Below are 17,739 nucleotides of genomic sequence, written 5' to 3'. Positions count from 1 at the left end.
GGACATTTGGGTTGGTTCCAAGTCTTTGCTATTGTTAATAGTGCTGCAATAAACATATATGTACATGTGTCTTTATAGCAGCATGATTTATAATCCTTTGGGTGTATACCCAGTAATAGGATGGCAGGGTCAAATGGTATTTCTAGTTCTAGATCCCTGAGGAATCACCACACTGTTCACAATGGTTGAACTAGTTTACAGTCCCACCAACAGTGTAAAAGTGTTCCTATTTCTCCACATCCTCTCTAGCACCTGTTGTTTCCTGGCTTTTTAATGATGGCCATTCTAACTGGTGTGAGATGGTATCTCATTGTGATTTTGATTTGCATTTCTCTGATAACCAGTGATGATGAGCATTTTTTCATGTGTCGGTTGGCTGCATAAATGTCTTCTTTTGAGAAGTGTCTGTTCATATCCTTTGCCCACTTGTCGATGGGGTTGTTTCTTTTTTTCTTGTAGATTTGTTTGTAGATTCTGGATATTAGCCCTTTGTCAGATGGAGAGATTGCAAAAATTTTTTCCCATTCTGTAGGTTGCCTGTTCACTCTGATGGTAGTTTCTTTTGCTGTGCAGAAGCTCTTTAGTTTAATTAGATCCCATTTGTCAATTTTGGCTTTTGTTGCCATTGCTTTTGGTGTTTTAGATGTGAAGTCCTTGCCCATGCCTATGTCCTGAATAGTATTGCCTAAGTTTTCTTCTAGAGTTTTTATGGTTTTAGGTCTAACATTTAAGTCTTTAATCCATCTTAAATTAAAGTTGTAAGGAAGGGATATAGTTTCAGCTTTCTACATATGGCTAGCCAGTTTTCCCAGCACCATTTATTAAATAGGGAATCCTTTCCCCATTGCTTCTTTTTGTCAGGTTTGTCAAAGATCAGATAGTTGTAGATGTGTGGTATTATTTCTGAGGGCTCCGTTCTGTTCCATTGGTCTGTATCTCTGTTTTGGTACCAGCACGATGCTGTTTTGGTTATTGTAGCCTTGTAATATAGTTTGAAGTCAAGTAGCGTGATGCCTCCAGCTTTGTTCTTTCGGCTTAGGATTGACTTGGCAATGTGAGCTCTTTTTTGGTTCCATATGAACTTTAAAGTAGTTTTTTCCAATTCTGTGAAGAAAATCATTGGTAGCTTGATGGGGATGGCATTGGATCTATAAATTACCTTGGGCAGTATAGCCATTTTCACGATATTGATTCTTCCTATCCATGAGCATGGACTGTTCTTCCATTTGTTTGTGTCCTCTTTTATTTCGTTGAGCAGTGGTTTGTAGTTCTCCTTGAAGAGGTCCTTCACATCCCTAGTAAGTTGTATTCCTAGGTATTTTATTCTCTTTGAAGCAATTGTGAATGGGAGTTCACTCATGATTTGGCTCTTTGTCTGCTATTGGTGTATAAGAATGCTTGTGATTTTTGCACATTGATTTTGTATCTTGAGACTTTGCTGAAGTTGCCTATCAGCTAAAGTAGATTTTGGGCTGAGACGATGGGGTTTTCTAGATGTACAATCATGTCATCTGCAAACAGGGACAATTTGACTTCCTCTTTTCCTAATCGAATACCCTTTATTTCTTTCTGTTGCCTGATTGTCCTGGCCAGAAATTCCAACACTATGTTGAATAGGAGTGGTGACAGAGGGCATCCCTGTCTTGTTCCAGTTTTCAAAGGGAATGCTTCCAGTTTTTGCCCATTCACTATGATATTGGCAGTGGGTTTGTCATAAATAGCTCTTATTATTTTGAGATATGTCCCATCAATACCTAATTTATTGAGAGTTTTTAGCATGCACGGCTGTTTAATTTTGTCAAAGCCCTTTTCTACATCTATTGAGATAATTTTGTGGCTTTTGTCTTTGGTTCTGTTTATATGCTGGATTATGTTTATTGATTTGCATATGTTGAACCAGCTTGCATCCCAGGGATGAAGCCCACTTGATCATGGTGGATAAGCTTTTTGATGTGCTTCTGGATTCGGTTTGCCAGTATTTTACTGAAGATTTTTGCATCGATGTTCATCAGGGATATTGGTCTAAAATTCTCCTTTTTTTGTTGTGTCTCTGCCAGGCTTTGGTATCAGGATGATGCTGGCCTCATAAAATGAGTTAGGGAGGATTCCCTCTTTTTCTATTGATTGGAATAGTTTCAGAAGGAATGGTACCAGCTCCTCCTTGTACCTCTGGTAGAATTCGGCTGTGAATCCGTCTGGTCCTGCACTCCTTTTGGTTGGTAAGCTATTAATTATTGCCTCAATTTCAGAGCCGTTATTGGTCTATTCAGAGATTCAACTTCCTCCTGATTTAGTCTTGGGAGGGTGTATGTGTCCAGGAATTTATCCGTTTCTTCTAGATTTTCTAGTTTATTTGCATAGAGGTGTTTATAATATTCTCTGATGGTAGTTTGTATTTCTGTGGGATCAGTGCTGATATCTGTTTTATCATTTTTTATTGCGTCTGTTTGATTCTTCTCTCTTTTCTTCTTTATTAGTCTTGCTAGCGGTCTATCAATTTTGTTGATCTTTTAAAAAAAAAACCAGCTCCTGGATTCCTAGATTTTTTGAAGGGTTTTTTGTGTCTCTATCTCCTTCAGTTCTGCTCTGATCTTAGTTATTTCTTGCCTTCTGCTAGCTTTTGCATGTGTTTGCTCTTGCTTCTCTAGTTCTTTTAATTGTGATGTTAGGGTGTTAATTTTAGATCTTTGCTGCTTTCTCTTGTGGGCATTTAGTGCTATAAATTTCCCTCTACACACTGCTTTAAATGTGTCCCAGAGATTCTGGTATGTTGTATCTTTGTTCTCGTTGGTTTCAAAGAACATCTTTATTTCTGCCTTCATTTCATTATGTACCCAGTAGTCATTCAGGAGCAGGTTGTTCAGTTTCCATGTAGTTGTGTGGTTTTGAGTGAGTTTCTTAATCCTGAGTTCTAGTTTGATTGCATTTTGGTCTGAGAGACAGTTTGTTATAATTTCTGTTCTTTTACATTTGCTGAGGAGTGCTTTACTTCCAACTATGTGGTCACTTTTGGAATAAGTGCAATGTAGTGCTGAGAAGAATGTATATTCTGTTGATTTGGGGTGATGAGTTCTATAGATGTCTTTTAGGTCCGCTTGGTGCAGAGCTGAGTTCAATTCCTGGATATCCTTGTTAACTTTCTGTCTCGTTGATCTGTCTGATGTTGACAGTGGGTTGTTAAAGTCTCCCATTATTATTGTGTGGGAGTCTAAATCTCTTTTTAGGTCTCTAAGGACTTGCTTTATGAATCTGGGTGCTGTATTGGATGCATATATATTTAGGATAGTTAGCTATTCTTGTTGAATTGATCCCTTTACCATTATGTAATGGCCTTCTTTGTCTCTTTTAATCTTTGTTGGTTTAAAGTCTGTTTTATGAGAGACTAGGATTGCAATCCCTGCCTTTTTTTGTTTTCTGTTTGCTTGGTAGATCTTCCTCCATCCCTTTATTTTGAGCCTATGTGTGTCTCTGCATGTGAGATGGGTCTCCTGAATACCGCACACTGATGGGTCTTGACTCTTTATCCAGTTTGCCAGTCTGTGTCTTTTAATTGGAGCATTTAGCCCATTTACATTTAAGGTTAATATTGTTATGTGTGAATTTGATCCTGTCATTATGATGTTAGCTGGTTATTTTGCTCGTTAGTTGATGCGGTTTCTTTCTAGCATTGATGGTCTTTACAATTTGTCATATTTTTGCAGTGGCTGGTACCAGTTGTTCCTTTCCATGTTTAGCGCTTCCTTCAGGAGCTCTTGTAGGGCTGGCCTGGTGGTGGCAAAATCTCTCAGCATTTGTCTGTAAAGTATTTTATTTCTCCTTCAGTCATGAAGCTTAGTTTGGCTGGATATGAAATTCTGGGTTGAAAATTCTTTTCTTTAAGAATGCTGAATATTGGCCCCCACTCTCTTCTGGCTTGTAGAGTTTCTGCCAAGAGATCAGCTGTTAGTCTGATGGGCTTCCCTTTGTGGGTAACTGGACCTTTCTCTCTGGCTGCCCTTAACATTTTTTCCTTCATTTCAACTTTGGTGAATCTGACAATTATGTGTCTTGGAATTGCTCTTCTCGAGGAGTATCTTTGTGGCGTTCTCTGTGTTTCCTGAATTTGAATGTTGGCCTGCCTTCCTCGGTTGGGAAAGTTCTCCTGGATAATATTCTGCAGAGTGTTTTCTAACTTGGTTCCATTCTCCCCTTCACTTTCAGGTACACCAATCAGACATAGATTTGGTCTTTTCACATTTGGTCTTTTCTTGGAGGCTTTGTTCATTTCTTTTTATTCTTTTTTCTCTAAACTTCTCTTCTTGCTTCACTTCATTCATTTGATCTTCAATCACTGATACCCTTTCTTCCAGCTGATCAAATTGGCTACTGAAGGTTGTGCATTCATCATGTCATTCTCATGCCATGGTTTTCAGCTCCATCAGGTCATTTAAGGCCTTCTCTACTTTGGTTATTCTAGTTAGCCATTTGTCTAATCTTTTTTCAAGGTTTTTAGCTTCTTTGTGATGGGTTCATACTTCCTCCTTTAGCTCGGAGAAGTTTGATCGTCTGAAGCCTTCTCTCAACTCATCAAAGTCATTCTCTGCCCAGCTTTGTTCCATTGCTGGTGAGGAGCTGCGTTCTTTTGGAGGAGGAGAGGTGCTCTGATTTTTAATATTTTCAGTTTTGCTGCTCTGTTTTTTCCCCATCTTTGTGGTTTTTATCTACCTTTGGTCTTTGATGATGGTGACATACAGACGGAGTTTTGGTGTGGATGTCCTTTCTGTTTGTTAGTTTTCCTTCTAACAGGCAGGACCCTCAGCTGCAGGTCTGTTGGAGTTTGCTGGAGGTCCACTCCAGATCCTGTTTGCCTGGGTATCAGCACAGAGGCTACAGAACAGCGAATATTGCTGAACAGCAAATGTTGCTGTCTGATTGTTCCTCTGGAAGTTTCGTCTCAGAGGGGTACCCAGCCATGTGAGGTGTCAGTCTGCCCCTACTGGGGGGTGCCTCCCAGTTAGGCTACTCGAGGGTCAGGGACCCACTTGAGGAGGCAGTCTGTCTGTTCTCAGATCTCAAACTCCATGCTGGGAGAACCACTGTTCTCTTCAAAGCCTCAGACAGGGACATTTAAGTCTGCAGAGGTTTCTGCTGCCTTTTGTTGGGCTATGCCCTGCCCCCAGAGGTGGAGTCTACAGAGGCAGGCAGGCCTCCTTGAGCTGCGGTGGGCTCCACCCAGTTCAAGCTTCCCTGCTGCTTTCTTTACCTACTCAAGGCTCAGCAATGGCAGGCACCCCTCCCTGAGCCTCGCTGCCACCTTGCAGTTTCGATCTCAAACTGCTGTGCTAGTAATGAGCGAGGCCCTGTGGACTTGGGACCCTCTGAGCCAGGCGTAGGCTGTAATCTCCTGGTGTGGTGTTTGCTATGATCATTGGAAAAGCGTAGTATTTGGGTGGGAGTGACCCGGTTTTCTCGGTTCCGTCTGTCACAGCTTTGCTTGGCTAGGAAAGGGAATTCCCTGACCCCTTGCACTTCCCGGGTGAGGCAATGCCTTGCCCTGCTTCGGCTCACGCTCAGTGTGCTGCACCCACTGTTCTGCACCCACTGTCTGACAAGCCCCAGTGAGATGAACCCGGTACCTCAGTTGCAAATGCAGAAATTGCCCGTCTTCTGCGTCTCTCACTCTGGGAGCTGTAGACTGGAGTTCTTCCTATTCGGCCATCTTGGAACCGCCCTATAATTCTTTATAGAGTCTATTTCCCTATGCACTTGGATATAGCTTCTGGCACTGAACTGTGTTGTATTTTGAGTTAACAATTATTTTTACCATCAGATATTATATCCAATCTCTGCTTAGTTCATAATTATATCCAATTTCTGTTTAGTCCATGATGAAAACACCCCATTTTTATTGTTTTGTTTCCAGCTTTTTTCTTTTCTATTGAAGTGTCCAACATGGATTCCAGCTTACAAATATTTTAAATTATTCAGTCTTATGTTTTGTCTTTTAAAGTTTTATATGGAGTCACTTTAGCATCATTATAACTTTTGTCTTTTATCATTTCTTTGTGTGTGGTGACTGTTTTTCTAAAATTTGAATTGAATGTTGACCTACTTTTCCAAATACTCCCCTTTCTGTAAAAAATATGTATTTATTAGGCAAGTATCTCTCTAGGGAAATTTTTTACTAGATTGTAGAACGTTTAAAATGTAACATAGTGATTTCTTATATTTAAATGTTTTTGAGTTTCCAATGCCACTATCTTTTTGCTACAAATTTTATTTGGTAATTAATTTGGCTTTAAAGACAATTTTAATATAACTTCTTATTTTATTGAAACAAAGCCAGAAAACACAGCATTTAGCATATTGCTCATTATTTTCATTTGTGTGTGTGTATGTGTATGTGTAGTCTTCCTTTATTGGTTACACATTTGCTATTTATGATTTAGTTTAAAATTTTATGAATTTTCAAATTGTTGTGTGCAGAGATCTCTATTTAAAGAAAGGTGACAATTTGTCTTTATGGTGGAGGCTGCAGTGCAGAAAAACTTGTAAGTTATGCATACTGTATAGCCAAAAGCACAGAAAGAAATTTTGTCTGAAAATCTGGAAGGATTTATATGTCTCCATGGGGTGGGGTGGGGGGAAACCTCTATCAAATACAAAGAAGTCCAAACTTCCACCCAGCAAATTACTGTTTCCTTCACTCTCTAAAAGTCCAAAAGTTTATGTCTCTAAATACTCTTTCCACAGAGGAGGCACATACACATTTTCCTCATGTCTGAGTAGATACAGAATCCAACCTCTCTCAAAATACTAAAACAATCATCAGACAAATGCAAGCAGAAATGCACAGATACTTCCAGTTTGTCAACTTAACTAATTTATCTGTGTAGTAGGAGCGGGTCTCATCTGTGCCTGGATAATTATTTAATAAGGCAGAATAGAACTGCCAAATGTGTTTGGAAGCCACTGGGAGAACCGTGAGTTTGTGTTTAGACAAGGGTCAATATCTCAGTCCTGTGCTGTGACAGATGCAGCCATCGAAGAGTCAGGTATTTAGGGTCATTCATGACTGGGGTCTTGATTCGTAAATCAACTGAAAGCTCAACAGGACTTGAGAATATTTCCCTTAGTATAAATTTAAAGTTGTAAGTGTGAATTAAACCAGAAAAATTGAAAAAGGCATTGGCTGATGTTTGGGAAGGGAAGTCAATGTGCCAAAGGTTCCTGTGGGGTAGGAGAACCTGGGCATGGGGAGGAATTGTGTGAGAAACTGGAAGGAGAGAAAGCACAGTGAAAAGGGGTACTAGTCAGGTAAAATCTGGCTCAGGTGCATCCTCTCAAGATGAAAATGTTTGGGAATTTGAGTTTGTGAGATAGGCTGAGCTAAGTTTAAATTCAAACTTTTATGACAAATAAATTTGTCATATCACTAAGCTTTTTGAAGCTCAGATCACAGCATTTGCTGAATGGATAAAAAAATCATAAAGGGCAGGGTTACTGTTAGGATTAAATAAGTGAAAATATGTCACCATAAGCTCAGAGTCATGTTTAATACATCTTTATTTGACTCCTAATTGTAGACTTCAGGTTCCAAAGGGTGAGTTAATCTTACTTCTATTCTTAACATATTATATACCTGTCAATACATTTAATTATTAACCATGTTTTAGGTGGGGACTGTATAGATTAAAATCACTTCACATATATAAATCATGAAGTGTGTAATGTTGAGTAACACAGGGTAAAAATTTCCAGCTGCTACTCCGCTAAAATATCAGATGGACCAACTAGTTTTTCCCCAACCCCTTCACTGTATATTTTGTCTTTGGGCCTTAAGGGAGTTGTGGGACATAACACAATTATGGGAATTGTGGGAGTCTGTGACTGTGTGTTGTCAGTGTTTTATGTCTTCAGTGGGTGTTTGTCTCTGTGGGGAATGTGTGTAAAACAAGTATTTTTTAGACTTTAGCATGAGCACCACCATTGTTGTCCTGTTACTAGTTCAATACTCAACACCTCTGAAGAAATATCGAGTCCAGAAAGACACAGGCCCCACCCAGGTACACAGAGCTCCACTCAGTTCTGTCCTTCCTATTATGTAAATATGAATGGGCATCCAAGGGCCACTTGATATTTGAGAACTTCCTCTAGTGTAACAGATGGAGAAGAAATGATTATAGAAGACAAAGCATCTATTAAGAATATATATGTATATATACACGTTTGTGCATACATGTATTGTTATGTGTGTGTATATATGTGAATGTGAGTATATGCATGTGTATTAACTGTCAGTGATAAAGGTAGACACTAAAGTGGTAAGTACAGATTTTAATCAATAGTATACTACTGTAATAGGGAAAAGGGCCTGTCATAAAGTGAATTCAACTTTGATTTGTGCAATAGTGACTAGGTGTTTTAAAGGGAGAAAATGACAGTAAGCAAGGGAATAAGTGGGGATTCAGTAGAGTCAGGGAAGTGAAAACTTACAAAGGGTTGGTAAGTGAAAGTGAGAGTAGGCAGCTGTGCCTGCTAGCTGGCCATTATGGAAGTTAGAATTCTGTTCTCCCACAGAGACTGAAAGACAGAGGCCTTTTGCTTCCTCATGATTTCATGTCAAAGGAATGATTTTCAGAGACTTGAGAAAGATACTCCTGATGTGTAGGAGACACATGTACATCTCAAAAAAGGGACAAGAAGGTCTCACAATTGTTTATCTTTTTTCGATAAACTCTGTAAGAAAGGGAATTTGAGGCCTATAGTCAGTTGTTGCCAAGACAAAAACAAATGAATTCATTTGGCAGTCTTGAGCTTTCTGAGGCAAGCATTATAGAAACTACAAACCAACTAGCTAATGACTTCACGATATGATCAAAACTTCACATATCAATATTAACCTGAATGCAAATGGTCTAAACACCGCACCTAAAAGTCACAGAGTGGCAATTTGGGTAAAAAACAAGACCCATCTGTCTGTTGTCTTCAAGAGACCCATCTCATAACAGCACTCATAAGCTCCAAGTAAGGGGTTGGAGAAAGATCTACCATGTAAATGGAAAAATAAAGCAGAAGTCACTATTCTTATATCTGATCAAACAGACATTAAACCAACAACAGTAAAAAAGAACAAAGAGGCCGGATGCAGTGGCTCACACCTGTAATCCCAGCACTTTGGGAGGCTGAGGTGGGCGAATCACGAGGTCAGGATTTTGAGACCATCCTGCCTAACATGGTGAAACCCCGTCTCTATGAAAAATACAAAAGTTAGCCAGGCATGGTGGGGGGTACCTATAGTCCCAGCTACTTGGGAGGCTGAGGCAGGAGAATGGCATGAACCTGGGAGGTGGAGCTTGCAGTGAGCCGAGATCACGCCACTGCACTCCAGCCTGGGTGACAGAGTGAGACTCCGTCTCTTAAAAAAAAAAAAAAAAAAAAAAACAAAACAAAGAAGGGGCATTATGTAACAAAGTGTTCTATTCAACAAGAAGAAAAAACTATCCTAAATTTATTCACACCCAACATTGGAGCACCCAGATTCAATAAAGCAAGCACTTCTAGGACCTATGAAAGGACATTACCACACAATAATAGTGGGGGCCTTAAAACCCCACTATCAGCATTAGACACAAATTATGGACTTAAACTCAATTCTAACAAATTCTGGACTTAAATTCTAACAAAATTCTCAATTTTAACAAATTCCGGACTTAAATTCTAACAAAAACAAATTCTTCAATTCTAACCAATTCTGGACTTAAACTCAATTCTAAGAAAACTAACACAAATTCTTGACTTAAACTCAACACTTGACCAATTGGACCTAACAGACATCTACAGAACATTCCATTCATCAACTCTAGATTATGCATTCTTCTTATCTACATACAGAACATATGCCAATATTGATTACACGCTTGGCCATAAAGCAAGTCTCAATAAATTTTAAAAAATCAAAATCTTATTAACCATATTCTTGGACCACAGTGCAATAAAAATACAAATCAATACCAAAGATCCTCAAAAACTATTATGAACAGTTCATGCACACAAAGTAGAAAATCTATAGGAAATGGGTAAATTTCTGGAAACACAATCTCCCAAGATTGAGTAAGAAAAAAATTGAAACTCTGAACAGACCAGTGTCAAGTTCTGAAATTGAATCAGTAATTAAAAATCTACAGACCCCAAAAAGCCCCAGACCAGATGGATTCACAGTCAAATTCCACCAGATGTAACAAGAAGAGCTGGTACCAATTATACTGAAACTCTCCCAAAAAATTAAGGAGGGACTCCTCCTGAACTCATTCTACAAAGTTAGCATCACCCTGATACCAAAACCTGGCAAAGACACCATGAAAAAAAGAATACAGGCGAATATCCCTGATGAATATAATGCAAAAGTCCTCAACAAAATACCAGCAAACCATATCCAACAGCATGTCAAAAAGTTAATTTATCATGATCAGGTAGGCTTCATTCATGGGATGCCAGGTTGGTTCAATATATGCAAATCAACAGATGTGATTTAGCACATATACAGACCTAAAAACACCACGTGATAATCTCAACAGATGTGGAAAAAGCTTTTGATAAAATCCAACACTACTTCATGATATAAACACTTAAGAAACTAGGCACTGAAGGAACGTACCTCAAAATAATGAGAGCTATCTATGACAAACCCACAGCTAACATTATACTGAATGGGCAAAAGTTGGAAACAGTCTTCATGAGAACTGGAACAAGACAAGGATGTCTACTCTCACCACTCCTATTCAACATAGTACTGGGAATCCTAGCCAGACCAATCAGGCAAGAGAAAGAAATAAAAGGCATCCAAATAGGAAAATAAGTCAGACTATCTCTCTTTGCGAATGTTATGATTACACAAAATGAAAGCCCTAAAAACTCTGCCTGGGACTGATAAAAGACTTCAATAAAGTATCAGGATATAGAATCAATGTAAAAAATTAGTAATATTTCTATATGCAAATAACATTCAAGCTAAGATCCAAATCAGGAATGCAATCCCATTTACAACAGCCACACAAAAAATACCTAGCAAAATAAGCAGTGGGGTAAAAGATCTTTATGAGGAGAACTACAAACATTGCTGAAAGAAATCAGAGATGAAACAAACAAATGGAAAAACATTTCATGCCCCTGGATTTGAAGAATCAATATCGTAAAAATGGTCAGACCACCCAAAGCAATCTATAGATTCAAAGTATTCCTTTCAGACTACTAATGGTATTTTTCACAAAACTAGGAAAAACTTCTAAAATTCACATGGAACCAAAAAAGAAGTCAAATGACCAAAGCAATCCTAAGTAAAAAGAACAAAGCCAAAGGCATCATGTTACCCTACAAACTGTACTACCAGGCTACAGTATCCAAAAACAGACACGTGGTACTGATACAAAAACAGACACATAGACCACTGGAACAGAATAGAGAACCCAGAAACAAAGCTGCACACCTGTACCTATCTGGTCTTTGACAAAGTTGACAAAAGCAAGCAATGGGAAAAGGATTCCCTATTCAATAAATGGCACTGACACAGCTGGCTAGCCATATGCGGAAGAAGAAAACTGGAACCCTTCTTTTCACCATATTCAAAAATTAAGACGGATTAAAGATTTAAATGTAAGATCTCAAACTATAAGAATCCTAGAAGAAAACCTAGGAAACACCCATTCTGGACATTGGCCTTGGGAAAAATTTTATGACCAAGTCCCCAGAAGCAATTGCAACAAAAATAAAAATTGACAACTGGGGCCTAGTTAAACTAAAGAGCTCCTGCACAGCAAAAGAAACTATCAGCAGAGCAATCAGACAACCTGAAGAATGGGAGAAAATATTCGCTAACTATGCATCTGACAAAGGCCTAATACCCAGAATCTATAAGGAACCTAAACAAATGAGGAAGCAGAAAACAACCCATTGCCATTAAAAAATGGGCACAAGACATGACAGACACTTTTCAAAAGAAGACATACAAGCAGCCAACAAACATGTGAAAAAATGCTCCACATCACTAATCAGAGAAATGCAAATCAAAACCACAATGAGAAACCATCTCAAACCAGTCAGAATGGCTATTACCAAAAGTCAAAAAAAAAAAAAAAAAAAAAGATGCTGGTAAGGCAGTGGAGAAAAAGGAATGTTTATACATTGTTGGTGGGAGTGTAAATTAGTTCATCTACTGTGAAAATCAGTTTGGAGATTTCTAAAAGAATCTGTAACAGAAGTATATTTTCACCCAACAATCCCATTACTGGGCTTATATCCCAAAGAAAACAAATTGTTCTACCAAAAAGACACATGCACTTGCATGTTCATTGCAGCAGTATTCACAATAACAAAGACATAGAATCAACCTCAGTGCTCATCAGTGGTGGACTGGATAAAGAAAATGTGATACATAAGCACCATGCAATACTACACACCACAGAAAAGAACAAAATCATGTCCTCTGCAGCAGCACGGATGCAGCTGGAGGCCATTATCCTAAGTGAGTTAATGCAAGAACAGAAAACCAAATGCCACATTTTCTCACTTATAAGTGAGAGCTAAACATTGGGTACTCATGGAAATAAAGAAGGCAGCAGTAGAAACCAATGACTACTAGAAGTGGGAGGCAGGCAGCAAGGGTTGAAAAACTAACTATTGGATACTGTGCTCAGTACCTGGATGATGAGATCATTCATACACCAAACCTCAGTGTCATAAAGTATACCCAGGTAACACACCTGCATATGTACCCCCTGACTCTAAACTTTGAAAAAGAAAAGAAAAAGATGTTACCACAAAAAAGATAAATCTCTCCCTGAACATTCTTGTACTAAGAGAAAACCATCTCCATATAGTTTATCAATTTTGTTTTTTTAAAAATATTTGTTATTATATTCCAATATAAATATTAAATAATTTAACTTTCCAAGCATACCCTTCCACTTTATCCCAAAATACATCTATTAACTTTTAAAATATGAATATATACTGAGGTCAAAAAATGATGCTCTAACTTGTGATTTATAACGGTTGGGAATATAACTCTAAAAAAATTGATAAAGTCTTGACTGAAAACTGCTTGTATTTTTAAAGTGTAACAATAACTATTTAGAGAATAAAACAGGAATTGTTCAATTATTAATTTATAAATATTTACAGAGCATTGTACTGAGAAATGTAGTTTGATGATGCTTCAATTTGAGTAAAAGATTAGGCTCTCAAGTACAGCATTTCTTTCACTGCTAATGAGAAAGAATCCAAACTTTCTGTGAAAGGAAAGTCCCACATTTCTTGACATGTTGCAGGATCTCCTATATTCTTTAGATTTGAAGTTTACCGTGAAGAAGCTGACTGCTATGTCCAGCATGTGAAGGTGGAGGAATTCCAGCCCAGTGAGGAGCTCCCCTGAACCAACTGGCCTCAGTGACCCTCAGAAGGAGTCAAGGTGGGTATATGCAGCCTGGCAGCCCATGAGGCCCAGGTGGAGGGGAGGGAGCAGCACGGCTTTAAGACCCAGGTCCACTCCTGAGAAGAGAGCAGCAGGATTTGGTGCTTCTTCTCCAAGCAGGTTTAGAAAAGCCCCTTGCGATGGGCTCCACCCAGTAACCATGGGTCCAGCTGCCACAACAAACCCCAAGGGACACCCCAACATTCTACCTGGAACCCTACTAGTAGCTGGCATTCTGGATTGGTCAATTTTATGGTCACTGACAGGGGAAACTTGTGAATGAAATATACTTATCTCATGACCTCTTCTACAGACTCCACCATTTTTGGCATCTCCTCCTTTGCCTCTTATTGCTTGGAGAGTTTGGATCTCTCAATTCTCGAAACAGGGAATTGAATTCCTCCATCAGCATCCAGTTGGTGCTCCTCAATTTTTTTTAAGTATCATAAGTCTGGGTATATTTAAAGACTCTATCTACCCTGACATTCCCTAAAGATAATTCAATCTCTGCAAACTCCTTACTGGTAGCACTAAGCTTGTTAGTGAGTCGGCATTTCTTTTCAATCTGTGAATTTAGTGTTTCCACAGTTGTTTCCACACTTTACACAAAGTTGACCCCTAACAGACTGAACAAGCCTCAATAAAACCATGAGACCCACCAATAACCCGATGAGAGGCAAACACACCAGTGTCTCCACCTGGAGTTTGTGGGCAGTGAGTTGTGGACTGAGATCGTGTGGCAGGAGCTCCACCACCACCTTGCCCAGCTTCTGAAGGGTCAGCCCAGGGCCCAGGTCCACAGAGGATCTCAGACTCTCCATGGCACTGCAGCCACCACAGAGCTCTGCCCAGTAACCATGGGTCCGGCTGCCACAACAAACCCCAAGGAACACCCCAACATTCTGCCTCGAACTCTACTAGTAGCTAGCATTCTGGATTGGTCAATTTTATGGTCACTGGCAGAGGAAATTTGTGAATGAAATATACTTATCTCCATTACAATTTGATGATCATTCTCCTTTCCATCTTATTGTTTTATCTTAACACAAAATTAAACTATAGTGAAATGTGTAGATGTTATCTGTCAGTGACTTCACAGATTTTTATAACTTTATATTCCTTACAGTATCCAACAGCCCTATTAATATATGGATCATGTCAGCACAGAAAATCCCCTCTGACATTTCAGACAAGCCTACCCACCCTACCATACACAGCCCTGTTTTGATTTTTATTTTATACATCATTTTTGACAGTTCTTCAACTTCATAAAAATTACAAAAATCACATTGTACACCTTCATGTGTGTCTCTTTTACTTGAAAGTGACTATTCCACAGATTTTCAATCAGTGGGTGTTTGTACATGCTAGGCAGGCTGTGGAAGGAAGTCAAATGGTCTACAAATGAGTTCTTTTGAAAGTCTCAGATTACACATCCAGGTCTTACAGTCCTCCAGCTCAGAAGATTGTTTTCTTTACAATGTAATGGGGAAACATTCTTCTTAGTATGTTTATTTTTTATTTGGTGACTTAAAAAATTGATTTTTTGTAAAACAAGAGAGGCTTAAATGACATTAGGTCCCCTACTCCATTCTCTATATAAACTGACTTTCATTTACTTGCTGTATCAGTTCTCAAGACACATATTATTATATTATCTAGTCACTTTAGACTAAAACTTTACTAATTTATATTCAAACTCCTATACATTAGGGATGGGATAAATTTTAACTATAAATTTTTATTCAACATATTTAATTTTTTCTTTTACATTCTTAAAATACTGATACTTATTTGAAAAGTGCCTTCTAGTAGTATAGGTAATTAAAAATACATGTAAATACATAAATTAGTTTCAAATTTTTCAGTAAAACCTTGTTGTTTTAATGGAAAGAAAATATGTCTTAGAAGTAAAGTTTAATCTTACATTCCTACAAAGTATATAACAGTGTTTTCCAAAGTTCTCCTTGACAGAGAGAGAGAGAGAAAGAGAAAGCAAGCAAAGAGTAAATTGGAATTCATCAAAATTAAAAACCTAAGCTTTGTGAAAGTCCCCTTTAAAGGGATAAAATAACATACTACAGACGTAAGGAAGTATTGGCCAGCTGCATATCTGACAAAGGGTAGTATCCAGAACATGTGAAAAACACTCCGAATGCCACAGTGGGGAAAAACTCAATTACATTAGATAACAGATGTGAAGCAACATTTCCCTGAGGAAGAGATGGAGATGGCAAGTATCCACATGAAAATATGTTAGCTATTTCTCGGAGATGCAAATTGAAATCATACTGCAATATTATGGCAAATTTACCAGAATGCTCTAAACAAAATACGGAAAATGTACCAAATACTGGTGAGCATGTGGAGAAACTGGATCACTCATATTGCTGGTGGTAATTTATTTAAAATGATATAGCCACTATGGGAAAAAAGTGTGGCAGCTTTTTTTTTTTTTAATATGGCAGTGAATTTCCTGTAATCAAAAAAAACATGACAAATTCATTAAATATCAAAAGTTACATTTTACTAAAAACAATCTGTCTTTTTAAATGTTGAATCATACACTGTATATAATACATGCTTCTTTCCCTCTTGGACTTCACTATCCATTTGAGTCCTTCAGCTAGCATCAAGCACTTAGCCTCTGCTGTCTCTGACTTGGAGTAATCTCAAAGGTATTCACAGTCTCCTCCCAGTCAGGATACCTCACAGCTAGAATTCCTCGATTCCTAACTTGGGTGTTTTGGTGAATTTCCTCACTTTCTTCATTAATATTAACAGGCTCTATTATTTGCAGTCGGTCTTGGTCAAGTCTTACTCTTGCAAAACCATCCTGTATAATGAAGGAAACATGAAAGATGTTTCCCACTGTTTGGGGGAAGGATTGTGGATCAACCACAAAGGCAAAGAAGGATGGTGGGTAGCATCTCGAATATACACCTGCAACAATCCCAAGATTCTTTCTACTTCTTTCTTTGTTGTTTATGAGATTCTTCCCTTCTTTTTAACTGGGCAGGCATTATCGTCTCCTCTTGTATCATAGGAAGTTTTCTTGGACTAACGATTTGGGGCTTTGGCACAAGGAACTCTCCTTGTGTTAAATCCAACAGAGAGTGGAGTGTATGGGCTTGATTAAAGGTGTTTTCTGCTCTTTTGCCTGATATTTTCCAGGAGTCATAGACTATGAATTCAAAATCAAAGCTAGCTTCATCACGGATGAGTTCTTCAGCTTCTGGCAGATTTACACCCATACGTGTCAGTAAAGTTTCAACACAACATGTCAAACAAGTTCAGTTCTGAGCACAGCTGCTTTGCTTTCCCTTTGCCCAAATCTGAAGCCAAAACAAGAATCTGGGCATCTAGCACTGCTTATCTTGCTCAGGACACTCTCTTAGACAGAGTGAGAGCCTCTTCAGCACCTCAGTGCTCACAACCTGCATGCAGCAGGTGTCCCGATGGGTTGATTGGACTCAATAGTGATGCCCCTGCCTCACTGTGAGCCTCTGCTCACACTCAGCTCTGCCTCCAGCATTGTCCACATGCCTCAGCCCATTGTGGTCACACACACAGTTCACCAGGGAGTTACTTCTCCACCAAGGCCATGGGATTGATGAAAAAGCCAGTCTTTCACATTCCTTCTCGGCAAAAACATTACTAGCAGAGAATGAAATAAATTAGTTTAAATGTGGGGAAAGAGACTATTTGCTGATTCATTCCTGGCCTGCCACACATCTAACAGAGTGTGAACACACGTAACTGGCATGCCACCAACATTCTGGCCCATAGTACTGCAGTCAGATACCAAAGTGAGGAAGAAATTATGGTCCTGTGTTGGGGGTGAACCCAGTAAATCACTGTAGTTAAGAATCTACATGTTCAACTCAGAGAAGATAAGCTTATAGAAAATATTTGACAAGCTCTCGGAATCTCTACCAAGGCTGATGGGTGAAGATTTTTTCCTGCTAAAGCAATCTGTAAAGGCTGGGAGAGGGGACTGCATCTTCAAATATACAGATACCACCACAAGCTACAACAAACATCAAGAATCAGGGGAAGATGACCCAATCAAAAAGAATGAAATGAATCTTTAGTAACTGATTCTTTAAAAATGGAGTTAATGAATTACCTTACCAAAAACAATTTTTAAAAATCTTAAAGAAGCTCAGTGAGTTACAAAGAACATAGATAAACAACTAAAAAATTCAGAGAAATGATATTTTTTAAAAAAGAAATTGTAAAATAGAAATAAACTAAAATTATAGAGCTAAAATATAATAACTGAAATAAAA

The 17,739-nt window shown here is 38.5% G+C and overlaps 1 pseudogene; it reads right to left on the bottom strand.

Annotated features, from left to right (window-relative positions):
* Positions 1-16,079: 16,079 nt before the first annotated feature.
* On the bottom strand, positions 16,080-16,728 carry LOC116467822 (non-structural maintenance of chromosomes element 4 homolog A-like; annotated as a pseudogene).
* Between the last annotated feature and the right edge of the window lie 1,011 nt (positions 16,729-17,739).

The sequence above is a fragment of the Hylobates moloch genome, unplaced genomic scaffold (assembly GCF_009828535.3).
Source record: "Hylobates moloch isolate HMO894 unplaced genomic scaffold, HMol_V3 SCAFFOLD_5, whole genome shotgun sequence".
NCBI classification, from domain to species: Eukaryota; Metazoa; Chordata; class Mammalia; order Primates; family Hylobatidae; genus Hylobates; species Hylobates moloch.
Note: the sequence above shows the minus strand (reverse complement) of the source record. Positions and strands in the feature narration are given on the sequence as shown.